Raw genomic sequence first — 13,446 nt, forward strand, 5'->3', positions numbered from 1 at the left:
GCAGCCAAATAATATTTACTTTGAAATGCATTCCACCCTGCACTCCTTTACTTCTACATGAGGACCAGCAGTGCTTTTTCCAAGTCCAGTTTTCTGTTCCATGATGCTTTCAAAGGATCCTCCAGGTCTGGTTTTGAAAATACAAACGCATATATTGGTTGTACTGATAGTACTAGGAGAAGGGGAGTACCAGTGCTGCAAACTCAAATTCCTAGCGCTGGGTCAGGAGTTGATTCAATACATCATTAACTCTTGCTTGGCATATTTCTGATTCAATATTGTTCACAGAAAAAATAAATACATTCAATAGGACAGCTACAGCTGACCTCCACCCACTTAAAAAAAATAAGAAAAAAACCCGAATTTTTACATTTAGACCTATTTTCTAGCAGGATTCTATCTTTTTTTAATGACAGTATGTTAATACAAGTATTTTATATATGGATCCATCTTATTTGTATTTTTCCATTTGAGATTTTATTGCATCAGATTATACTACTGGAAGAATAGATCAAATTTATGTCTGGACCAAAACTGAGCCTAAAAAGCCTGTCAGGATGACAAGAGGATGACCTCAGCCACATCCCCTGCAGCCCTGCTAGCATTTGTCATAGTCCTCTCAGGTATAGAGATGTGCCAGCACTGCCTTTGTCTTGTCACTAAGACAGCCTCGTCACCACAGACAACAGGTCGAGTCTCGTCTCCATCCCTGTCTGACACCCACGCATGCCCTGTGCAGCCTACAGCACGCTCAGATTGGTTCCATAGGATTTAGTGAGAGTGATTTCAGCTGTTGTAACCAAAGTTAAAAAATTTTTCTGATACAGGACAATTTTCTGCTCCTGAATCTGCCTTTTCACTTCTTACAAAAAAAGTGAAGTTTATATTTACTACTAAACTTAGCTAACAACTGAATTTTCATGATGCACGCAGCTGCACAAAATACGTCAACTAAGCACCAGTACCCTCTATCTGCACTCATGCATTTGTATCCATTAAGACTTCCCAGTCAGGCTAGAAGGAATGAATCAAAAATAAATATATGACTCAACCTCTATAAGGTAGAAATGTAAAATAATTCGTATTACACAATCATCGTTGTACTTTTTTTCTTACAATGTCTTTTCTCAAAATGCATCGAGATCCTCTAGAATTATTAGATTTAGAGATATTAGGCAAGCAAAACAATTTTGCAGATGAAAAACACTGAGAGGTAGAGAGAGATCAAGTGATGGCACAAAACTTGAATGAAAATTTATGGCCAAATTTAAAGGAGAAGCCTCCCTGATTTCCAATAATTTGCCTCAAATAAAAGCCTCTTCTTTCAAAAGACTTTCTTCTTTCAAAAGACTAATTTAATATCAGTATATAATATTATGCAACCTGACTGTTATGCATTTGCTACAACATGCATAAAATTCCCTATTTACACAAATACCTTTATGATTAAGAAGGATTAACTACCTTTAAGAAAAAACATAATAGCTAAAAAGTTGTAATTTTAATAGAATGCAATGCCTAAAACATAGTATCTTCCAGGATCAGATGATGACAAAAGAAACGTCAATTAAAAAAATACTGTCAAGGAATAAAGTTGTCCAACTTTAATTTATCCACTAAATTTATCCACTACAAATAAGACACTTTCAGCTAAGTAAGGGGCAGTAAGATAAGGGCAACTTCTCATTACAACATTATTGTAAAAAATAATAAACTGTATTTTTGCATGATTTACAAGATAAAATTCAAATATTTTAAATGTTAATGAGGAACATGCTCGTTATTTGATGCTAAAAAAGACCTTTCAAAGTGAGGAACAGAAGATATTATGGTGCTACAAGGATCATTTTTGTATCTCCTTTCAGTCTGATATCAGACTCATACCAATCTCAGCAATCCATGCCATTAAAATTGTAAGATATTAAAATGATTTTATATAAATTGGACTTTATGGAGCTAAATTGATTTTATGGAAAAAATACTTCTTTCTGACATGCATTTATTATTTAGCAATAATTCCTTTAAATGTTAGAAACTTCATTGGCAGATACATGAAGTTGGATATTTAAAGAACACATTCATTTAAGCAGACATCTCTATATTCTGTCTGTATCAGAATAAATGTGACATTGGTGTTATTGAGCAACATGTCCAGAATTACCACAATGGCAGAGGACCAAGCACCAAAGGGAGGCAAAAACCCAGAGCACCTGGGCTGTTACTGCTGCAAAGGATGTGGAAGGAGCCCCAGGATCGGTAAGGAATCAGGTCCTAAACCAGGGTTATTATGCAAGCCCAGATAAAAATATCTTTCAGTGGCTGACCATGGCATTCATGATCAACGAAAAAATTAGATGTTTAAGCAGCTGTGCATATTAGGCTGTGAAAAATATGGTCCCATTTACTAGCTTACCTCTCATTTTCTTGGTAGAAATTGGTTCTCTCCCTGCTTCAGGATGAGCCTTAAAAAACATTCATTTCACAAAAAGCTATTCTAATTTGAAGTGGTAAATAATTATTATCTGGGTAAATATTTCCTTCCTTCTTTCTGATCTTTCTGCCACTTGACATATGTTCATAGCTTTTTTCCCTTTCCTGTATTTGCAAAAATCTTTATTCGCAATAGAATCATAGAAACATAGAATAGTTTGTGTTGGAAGAGACCTTTAAAGGTCATCTAGTCCAATGCCCTCTGCAATGAGCAGGGACATCTTCAACTAGATCAGGTTGCTCAGAGCCCCTTCCAACTTGACCTTGAATGTTTCCAGAGATGGGGCATCTACCACCTCTCTGGACAACCTGTTCCAGTGTTTTACCACTTTCATTGTAAAAAATTTCCTCCTTATATCTAGTCTGAATCTACCCTCTTTTAGTTTAAAACCATTACCCCTTGTTCTATCACAAAAGGCCCTGCTAAAAAGTTTGTCCCCATGTTTCTTGTAAGTCCACTTTAAGTACCAAAAGGCTGCAATAAGGTCTCCCCAGAGCCTTCTCTTCTCCAGGCTGAATAACCCCAACTCTCTCAGCTTGTCCTCACAGGAGAGGTGCTCCAGCCCTCTGATCATTTTTGTGGCCGTCCTCTGGACCCACTCCAACAGGTCCATGACTTCGCTGTGCTGAGGGCTCCAGAGCTGGACGCAGTACTCCACGTGGGGTCTCACCAGTGCGAAGCAGAGGGGCAGAATCCCCTCCCTCAACCTGCTGGCCACGCTTCTTCTGATGCAGCCCAGGATATGGTTCACCTTTTGAGCTGCGAGCGCACAGCGTCAGCTCATGTCCAGCCCTTCATCCACCAGTACCCCCACGTCCTTCTTGGCAGGACTGCTCTCAATCCCTTCACCCCCCAGCCTGTATTGATGTCAGGGCTTGCCGCGACCCATGTGCAGGACCCTGCACTTGGCCTTGTTGAACCTCATGAGGTTCACACAGGCCCACTTCTCAAGCTTGTCCAGGTCTCTCTGGATGGGATCCCATCCCTCAGGCGTCTCAGCCACACCGCTCAGCTTGGTGTCATTTGCAAATTTGCTGAGGGTGCACTTGATCCCACTGACTGTGTCGTTGAGTAAGATATTAAACAGATGTCTCTGTTTAGACAATGGATGTCTCTCTGGAAGAACAGTTACCTTAACTTCAGTAATTAATGAATTTTCAGAGCTTTCCTTTTTGAGATCAATATTTATAATTGCCTTAGTACTGAATATATTGCAGAGAAGCATACTTAACATCAATTAAAAAACTTCCAGCTATATTAGCTGCTTCTAGAAGTGACAAAGGGAGCTATCCTGCTTCATGCAAACCCTAGCATCATTGTAAACAGAAAGACAATCTCTTAATCTGACACTGAAATCAAAAGGGTAACTCAAAGTTCAATGAGCTCCAAGAGGAATATGAATTGTTATCAACCTAGTTTAGAGTATGCGCACAAAGTAGACAGTCTCACTCCAGGAGAAAAATCATTCCCCATGGCTATTCCCATCCTTCCTCACCTCAACCACTTCAAAGAGTAATGCAGCATAATGAGTTTTTTTGTAAATGATTACAACAAGCCAACACAATAAGAAATTTAACATGAAAAATTGCTCAGATTTCCCCAGGACTCCTAGACGTATTACTAGACAAGGAAAAATAATGGTTGGAGCATTTGTATTTTTCTTCTTTGAGAATATCTAAGGTGAAATTAAACAAAGAACTCATTTGTTATCATTAGCAGCTAGATCTAGAGAAGTTACTAAATCCATGTGGGATTTGAAATACAAGAAAAAGTAGCAAGAAAACTTTAGATGCTTGAAAGGAACTTGTCCTGATTTTCCTTCTTCCATATTTCTCCAAATAAAAAAAAAAAAAGATAAAACTGAACAGTTTCAATCATGCCATGACTCGTTACACAGCAGACAGCTCCAAGAAACACATTTTAAAATTGCCCTTTCCCTAAATAGCATTTCTCTAAACATGGCTATGTGGCATTTGAGGTGAATTAATGTGGTCATTTGAGGTCTCCAAGATGATTAATCTATTTTCTGTTAAAAGTACTTGCATGAATTTAGGGGCATACTCCTTAGTTGCAAGCACTTCAGAAAAAAAAAAAAAAAGTTGTACAATTGGAGTCTGAAATATTATTATTTTATTATAACTGGTATTTTTCTATTTTTAAAACAATCCAAAAAGAACGAGTAATTCCAAATTTAATTTATGAAGTTTCTAACTTTAAAGATGTCATACATATGTGTTGAAAAGAAAATTGTTTAACAATTTCTTTAAGCATATGTTCAATCCTTCCAGTGCCTAGGGAGAACATCTCTGTTTCTTCATGTGTGTGTCTGTGCGTGCGTACACGCACACTTCAAAAGTATAGGCAGGAAAAGAAATGAAGTGGCCAGTAATTTAAAGAACATAAATTGCATGTTTAAAGGAGGACATCAGTATATCAAAATGTAAAACCTTTATATTTTACCCCTTCATCAACTGTGTTTTGTTAAAGTACATCTAAATACCATATTTTTGTACCAGTGGTTTAACAGCATGGTTTTTTTCTATGGTCTAATTTGTTTTGCTTGCCTTTCCTGCCCTTTTATTCTCTCAAATTAATGTGTTATTACTTCAATTGCACAGCACAATATATAGTTGCAGAATGTCATACTGAAATCTACTCAAAGTACGTTTTATGCAATCTTATCAAATAATAACTGAAGACAACATGTGACTGCATAGCACTACCACACAGTTGGTAACTTTATGATACAACACTCAATAAAAGTACACACAATCTAAGTGAGACCTGGTTGAGAAAGACTTATCTATACAGCTAAAAATAAAATTAATAGAAAAAAATAAATCCAGTGCTAAATTCTTACAAATACTTCAGTATTATTTTTCTTTGTCTAGAAACATGTCTAGGAATATTGGGAAAAGGTAACAGCAAGTTTCTACAAAACAGTCACAGCTGAAGCATTAGTGCCCGGCATGCTTTTCTTCTGGGTCAACTGTGAAATATATGTGTAATCATGCTTAGTGATCTTTCATCCCGATTTCCCAAGGAAACACTGCTTATGCAATCATGCTGTTTGTGTATGTTTCTTTATTTTTATTTGCTGGTTCCCTCCAAACAGCTTCTGAACCTGTCAAAGAGTTTCAGCCACAGGGGACGAAGGAGCAGCAGTCTCAGAGGTAATTATGCTCCTATAAACTTCATGAAAAAGTACATTTGGTTATGCAACAGAGAGAGAGAGAGACTTCACACACCCACTTCAGAAAATGTGTAAATACCAGGAAGCCCACAGCGGAGAAGAAGCCACAACAGATTGCCCGCAGCTAGAGGCAACGTGGGGAGTTAGTGCGGGAGAGGGGCTATCCAGGCAATTGTGATGCAGTGGTTGTTGTGGAGGGTAAGAAAACGAGTAGTGTGGATAATAGCTCAAATACATACTCTTTTGTGCCAGCTGACATCAGGACGAGGGAATAAGACTTAGTTTCCTACTCTAGATTTTGACTTTGGGTCCAGGACAGCTGGAACACCCGGGCCAGCAACTTCTGTTCTTGTCCCCAAAAGCATCATGTGGACTACGGTGTTTTCCAGAAGAGGTATTTAGAGGCCAAATATTCTCAAGCATTAAAAGACTTGCCACATCCGTTACTAATAATATTACTTTCCACACTGTTCATTGACTGCAATGTCTTTGGAGCAGGGTCCATACCATATGTAGCGCATGATTCCTTGGGTAATAGCAATGGTTAACTCCAGCACCCATAAGTTAAAAATAAATAAACAAATAATAATTAAAAAAAATCAAACTGTAAGCCATAGATGTTTCCATTTAATATGTTGTTCTAATTTATGGAATAATTATGCCACCAAATTATACAGACTTAATTTTCCAGTTGTTCAGGTCTTCAAAATCACTATTTTAACTAAACGAGAGCTTCTGGATTGCTGAAACTTACTTGAAAGGACTATCCCACTGTTTCATGGTTTTGAAGACCCACTTTGCCCTTCTTTTATGGTACCCAGAGCATAACCAATGCTGCCCTGCTCAGATCAATGCATCTCCCAAGAACATAAGACACTGACTACAGTCCAGGAAGGCACTGGAACTGAAACCACTACAAGCTGTCAGGTCTTTGCCTCAAGCTTCAAATCTAAACTGAATTCTCAGCCTTCTGAATATGAAGCCATCCCCACAAGGTGTATCACAGAAATGGGTGCGAAGTACTCGCTCTCACCTGTAGAATTTATGGTCTGTAGATCTCTTCCGTTTAAATTCCGTAAAGCTCTTCATATTTTAAGAAACAGTTCTTCAAAAAAGTTTATTTAGTTTCTTACCTACACTTCTGATTTTCATCCAAATCAAGGGACCAGTCAAGACCAATATAACTGAGAACCATACAAAACCTAAGTTTACAGAAAGTTTTTGTTTTCACATGGTATTTTAGGAATGATACTCACCTCCTAATGCCTCTTGTTAGTATTACAAAGTAAGCCCAGTGGCAGAGAGGTGCATCATGACCCAGAGGCCATAACACATTTGTGAGTCAACCTTTCCAAACCAGCACAAGGCAGTAATTGTTACCTTCAGAAATCTCAAACTAAGTGCAGAGAGTGCCATTTCTACAGATCACATGTGAGTCACTGTTCACACACATACAAAATACAGAAAAAGCACCTTTTGTGAAACAGTGTTTGTCAAAGCATTTTTACAAACTGCCCAGTAAAAATACTATTATTTCATAAATTGTGATCACTGTTACTTACACAGTTGTTATTACAGACATTATTCAATGTTTCATTTTTAATATTAATAGGGTATTAGTAAACATAGGATTCTCTTTCTATTACTAGAAGGGAAATAAATAACTGTGTCCCCAAACATGTTTTTTCCTGGCTGGCTGGTTGTATCCCCTGAAAACCTAATATCAGATTTCCTTTTACAGCAGTAACACAATTTAAGACAATCTGAAATAGAAACCTTGTAATACTCATGCTGTGGTTGAAAAAAAAATTGCAATTTTCTGAGCAGTCTGCAGAAACAAATACAAACCAGGTTCAACTATATTTTGAAAAAGTTGCATTTCATGCACAATGTAAAGAGTTCTACAATCGTCTTAGCTTTAGAGAAATTGATTTGTCTTATTCTTAGAATGAACAGTTAAGGGGCAAACAACTTATGTTTCTCGGTCTGCTTGATTGAAGTTGCATAAAATGAGGAGTCCTAGTTTGAGACAACTGCTCAGGGAGGTCTCTCACTTGTGTAACACACTGTTGAGAAATCACCTTGGGAGGACTGACACTTCTGTAATCCAATTCCTGTTGTGACATGCATTGAAAAACAAAATAATAAGGGGAAAGTTGTCACTATCTTATTGGAGCAGGGCTTCAAACCGTTCTCTGCCCAAAAAGTGGTTTTGAGCATTCCAGGGTAGGAAAGAGCCAGAATATACAAGTCACTCAGTTCCACCTGAAACTTTACCTCCCCTTTAAAGTTTTCAAGTTTGACATTGAATTATTTCATTTTCCACATAAGCTAACACTCTTCTGGCTCATGATCTCGTGGTAACCGCAAAAGAATTACAGACAGACATGATTCTTGTCTCTATGGCATTCACATTGCTAATTTTTTTGTTCTGCAGGACCACAAGGAGTGCAAAGCCAAATTAAATGAGTAATCCTTAAGTCCAGCACACCCGCATTTCTTAGCGCTTATCTTAAAGGAAGCTGGATTTTCCTGCTACTGTACTTCATCAGATTCTCTAACTCCCCTTTCTGGCAAGGAATAAAAGTTCTTTTTAGTCCATTTTGATGAGCCATGAACATCGACAGCAGTTGCTGCCATAGTTGTCCATTTTAAGCATCTGAAATACCGCATTGAATTGGCTTGTGCGGAAAAGGCAAAGCTGGGGAAACCTTTGTCCTAGGGTTAGGAGCACTCATCCAGAGGTAGTTCATTCACACCCACTGCGTCCACCTCTTAGTAGACTATTCCAGCTGTTCTCACCTCACCAACTGAAACTGGTCCTTTGCAGATATTGGTAAGAACTGTACGGGGCCAGAGAACAAGAGACAGAGCATCCAAATCTGATGAGATCAATCACCTGAATTCTAGTCCTGGCGTCAAGGACCACTTACGGATTTTGTATTAATGTCACGGCCAAATAGAATCATATACAGAGGAGATGATACTCACTGATTTTATCTGTAATGTTATGGAAAATCAATACAATAAAATGAAGAAGGTTTAGATGGTGATGATACTTGAGGATACACACTGCTCTCAATCCTGTTTGCAATGTCTCTTCATGTTGAAGTATTTCTCTAGCTAGATAACTAATAAAGTTTTAAAAAGTACGTCCTCAATATCATTCCCCAATGTAAACTAAACCTAAAAAAAAAAAGAAATATTTTCCTCTGTTTCTAAACACTAATGCTTTACCTGCAGTGCACTAGAATTTAATTTACTAATTTCCTTTCTTGCAATAAATTTGTAATTCTATCCTCTAAACTGCTTTGTCTAAAATGTTGGTAAACTTCTTTATAACTCTCATATCATTATTACACCTAACATTAAACCAGCTAGCAAATAATATACACCTACTCTTCATTCCATACCATTTTATATTGCCAATATTAAAGAAGTATTTGTTACATCTAAAACTATATGCAGAGAAAATTTAGTATTCCTTTACATAACTGTTCAGACAGTTAGCTTTTGTCCTAACCCTTCAAGGTGCTCAAGGGATAGCTCCAGACCTTGAAATACATTGTTTATTTTTAAATTGCAGTTAGAATATTCTAATATCTCAGTATCATATACTTACCCACCTATTACACAACCATAAACAGTATGCACATCACACACATATATAGTAAAATATTAGCTAAAGCTGACTTTAATATGCAATTTGTTTTCCATATGGAAACAGTCATACAACATAGAATACATTCATGCATTCAAGAATGTAGCAACTACTTTAAATCAACAGCTCTACATAATGAATGTATTCTTACAAAGCAATGTAAAAATAATTTAGCTTAAGCTGCAGGAGATGTTTTAAAATAGGCATGATGTAATTACTCATTTTAGAGGCACTGGCAAAGTAATTTTCCCATAGATGTAAAAAAATAGCGATAGTGATAATGATAAATGTTGTCCAACTTCTGTAGAGTACAATTAAAATATAGAATTGAATTAAAATTAGAACAGAATTAAAATGGAAGTATTGGAGACCAATGAGTTAAATAACCCAAACTATGTGTCAGGTACATTAGTGTTACCATTACATACACCAGTCTTCACTGTGATAGTGTACATAGTGTAGTACAAGCCTTTGACTGGATGTTTATTTTAGTTCCAAATTGATAGCAGTGCCTTCCTGTATTTTCCACGTCCATCCCTATTCACTCATTTTTATGCTGTTTCCTAACTTGATGACCACCTAGAAACTTTGCAGTGCAGTACAGTTCAGAACACCTCAACTTCATTATCTGATGTTTGGTTTTATATTTAAAACACAAAGACTTTTGAATTGAAGGAGGAACGAGGCTGATCAGTTACTCACAGTCTCTCCAGGGATCGCAGTCCGAAGAAAGAGCCATTCTTCAACCATAAGATCTTGTTGTTACTCAGAATCCTACAAGAAGTCAGGAAAGAATCTGGTTAATAGAACGTGATAATTCCACTGATTAAAAACATGTAATTATAGTAAATGACTGACTCTGTAAAATACTAATCACAAAATTCTCTGCTTCATTTGCATTTTCCCATCATAGCAGTAAATAAAGATTACCATTTCCTGAAGTGCACAGTTTCTTCTTTATTAAATAAAAGCACATTCAAGAAATATGTCAACAAATTACTTTTGGCTTTAACTGGAAAATTGTAGCACTGATAAATGCCCACACTTCACTAGCAGATTCTAAATTGCCATTGGCAAAGGTACTTGTTGCGCTTCCCAATCAGCAAAAAGGCTGATGAAGAATGGGACATGTTAAAAACTTCTCCAGTAGATCAGAGGGCAATCCAGTCCCTTTACAGTGGCTGCTATAGCAGGGATGTACAAAGAATGATACCATAAATGGCTGATACAGAGAAAGTATTTGATTTTCTGTAGGAGAGACAAACAAAAACCCACCTCTTTACCACAAAAAGAGACTAGTGCAAAAATGTTTTCCTGTTGCAACCTCTGCGTAGTAGAAATTCAGTAACTAAGCTATGCCTGGCCCATCAAGTACCACCACCACCAAGTACACATGCAAACTGGCCCTGCATGCAAGCTATAGAAAAAGGTGCCTGTTCTTCCTCTTCATGTGAAACTACTGTCGATGTCACAGGTGGCTCTTTCTAGTTCGCTGATTTTTCATCGCTATATTTTCCCAGCTATTTCAGAAGCAATACAATATGAACACGCACTCATTCTGAAGATGTTACCACTTAAAACCCTTAAAATACACAAAAGAAATGTAATTTGTTTTAGAAGCTCTAGAAATTGTTTTTTTAAACAGATCTAATAATTATTCAATGCACAAAGAGACATTTGTCTCTGAAAAAAATCTAATTCCAACTGCTTGAGAAATGGGTGTTTTAATGTATCATTCACAATAATTTATACTTCTCTAGTGCACAAAATTCCATTGCGATAAAGATAGAAATAAAACAAAAAAAAAAAAATCAAAGGAAATGTTATGCTCTTAAGTAGTAAACTTGAGACTTTGCGAATTGCCTTTTTATTTTTGTAAAATTTTAAAACAATTGGTTACATTAGACTATCTTAACTTGTCTCGCTCTTAGCATTTCCCATCGTATATGAACAGTAAGTGCTTTGCCCCCACATACACACCTGTTACATAAAATCTCAAGTCTAGGTGCAAAAGGCAACGCATAACACTGACCCGTAGTGAAAAGAAATTAATTATTGATGTAGGGAAGTTAAAATACTGTAATGTTAGTAAGATTTGGAGATTTTTGCAAGTTATAAATTCATCAATAAACATATTTTGATGTGGTTTTATGGCCCACTGTCAGAGAACATGGAGAACAGAGCACTTCAGAGCTGATCTGTATGTTATTACACCATGTTGTTACTGAATACGCTCGTGCAGCAACATTACTCCTCACCCAGAACCAGTCAGTACAACCCGCAAGCAGCAATTCGGCATCAATCATGAACACTTACACCCAGGCATCTGAAAGCCCACACAAGCCTATGTTTACGACAAAAATTAAATATGCTCCAATATACGCACAGTCTATTGCCAGCAACTCAGAAACTCCACATCTCACAAGATCTTCCTTCTACTTCTCAGATTAAAAATCTTACGTATGACATTAAATATTTCTCTAATCTACCAAGTCTTCACAACCATCTTTGAAATACATTTCAGCAGTGACATGATGAAAGACCGCAAACTGTTTCAATTTGCCTTATTTGTCAGATTTTCTGAACCTTTTAGGTGCTCCTACAGTGACTAAATTGGAAAATTGTTTTAAAATTCTGAGTATCTAAACTAAAAAATGTAAATACATAAAACATTCTATTACATTATTCTGTTCTTTTATTCACCTTCTCTTCTGAGGCTGCACAGAACTTGTGTCAGTCAAGAAAAAAATGAAGTCCCAAAATTAAAATTGGCCAGGCTTGGAAAGACTAACATCATAAATTCCACTTCATATTGGGTCATTTGGTTATACGCAATGTTACAGAGAGACCACCTTTGAGGTGTCTCACAATGACATTAGATATAAATACTATATTAGGACTGTTCTGCGGAGCCTGATTTTCAAAGATACATTCGCTTCAGAACTCATGTCTGGATTAGCTATAAGTATTTCTGGTTTTGAAAAATTTTCATGGTGCCAATTTGTTTTTCCAGCCTTCTACTCATTCTGCCCAGAAAACAGAGGGCAGTCTGAACTTCACTGGCAACTCCATGAAAACACAGCACACACCAGCAGCACACAGGTCTCCTGCTCTCTACCTCTGGGTCTCCTTCTGTATGGCCCTAAGCGTGTAGACTGAAACCAGTTATCATTAATCTACATAAAACAAACTCCTAGAAATTAAGGAAAACTATCTGAATAGTAATAAATCACAAGATTAAGCAGAACATTTAGTTCATAAATGGAACACTTAGTAAACACAGCATGTTCTGCAACACTACTATCTCATTTAGTCATTCGCTGTTATTTTTCTGAAAGATAAACTGAGTCTTGGAAAATATAACAGACACCACAAAATTAAAAAAAAAAATAATATTATAGAACTTAACTCTGTAAATTTGAGTTTCTAAATGAAACCTTTCAAATCTTTGTACCAGACTCTGAGACTTTCACACAGAGATCAGGTTTCAAAAATTAAGTTTCCTTCAGGGCCTTTTCTTCTCGGCAGTGCCAACTAAAATTCAGGTTTTATAAACAAAGTAATATGGGTATTATAGTTAAAATATGATCCTTTTTCTGTTCGGAATCACAGCTTTAGAGAATCCTAGCATTTCAACAAGGTCTGGGGGGAGGGGGAAATCTGTAACAATTAATCCAAGTTATCTACATTTCATTGAGCTGGCTGGTATGTACATGGGAAGAATTCACCTGTTTTTAATTAGCTTTAGTGATGTCCAAGAGCTTGCAATGGGTTGTTATAAAGAAGGTTTGCACTGAAGACATTCTGTGAATACAATGAACAGCTTCACCGGGAAACTTAAATCACATTATTTTTCATACAGTCATGAATCTCTTGTTAAACTTTTGATGCAACTCATAACATTCTTCCCTTCTGAGGACATTTGCTGTGGGAATGAGGCTAGAAAGGAGGAAAGTTTTGGTTACAATGTTCAATATACTAACTCAGAAATGAGACTTCACTACAGATGATGAAAAATCTTGTCAATTGATGCTGAAATTACCCACAATAATTTAGTATATTACTTCTTCAGAAAAGTAACAGAATGGAAACAAAACATAT

The 13,446-nt window shown here is 36.7% G+C and overlaps 1 protein-coding gene across 1 annotated transcript in view; it reads right to left on the minus strand.

Moving 5' to 3' along the window:
• Nucleotides 1-10,112, minus strand: part of LOC104282385 (probable G-protein coupled receptor 125) — a gene marked incomplete at its 3' end in the record, with an annotated part of 200,283 nt that extends 190,171 nt beyond the window's left edge. The window contains exon 1 of the mRNA XM_009880474.1: nucleotides 10,048-10,112. The remainder of the gene's footprint in view (nucleotides 1-10,047) is intronic.
• Nucleotides 10,113-13,446: the final 3,334 nt, after the last annotated feature.

This window comes from Charadrius vociferus, unplaced genomic scaffold, assembly GCF_000708025.1.
Source record: "Charadrius vociferus isolate BGI_N301 unplaced genomic scaffold, ASM70802v2 scaffold443, whole genome shotgun sequence".
In the NCBI taxonomy this organism is placed as follows: domain Eukaryota; kingdom Metazoa; phylum Chordata; class Aves; order Charadriiformes; family Charadriidae; genus Charadrius; species Charadrius vociferus.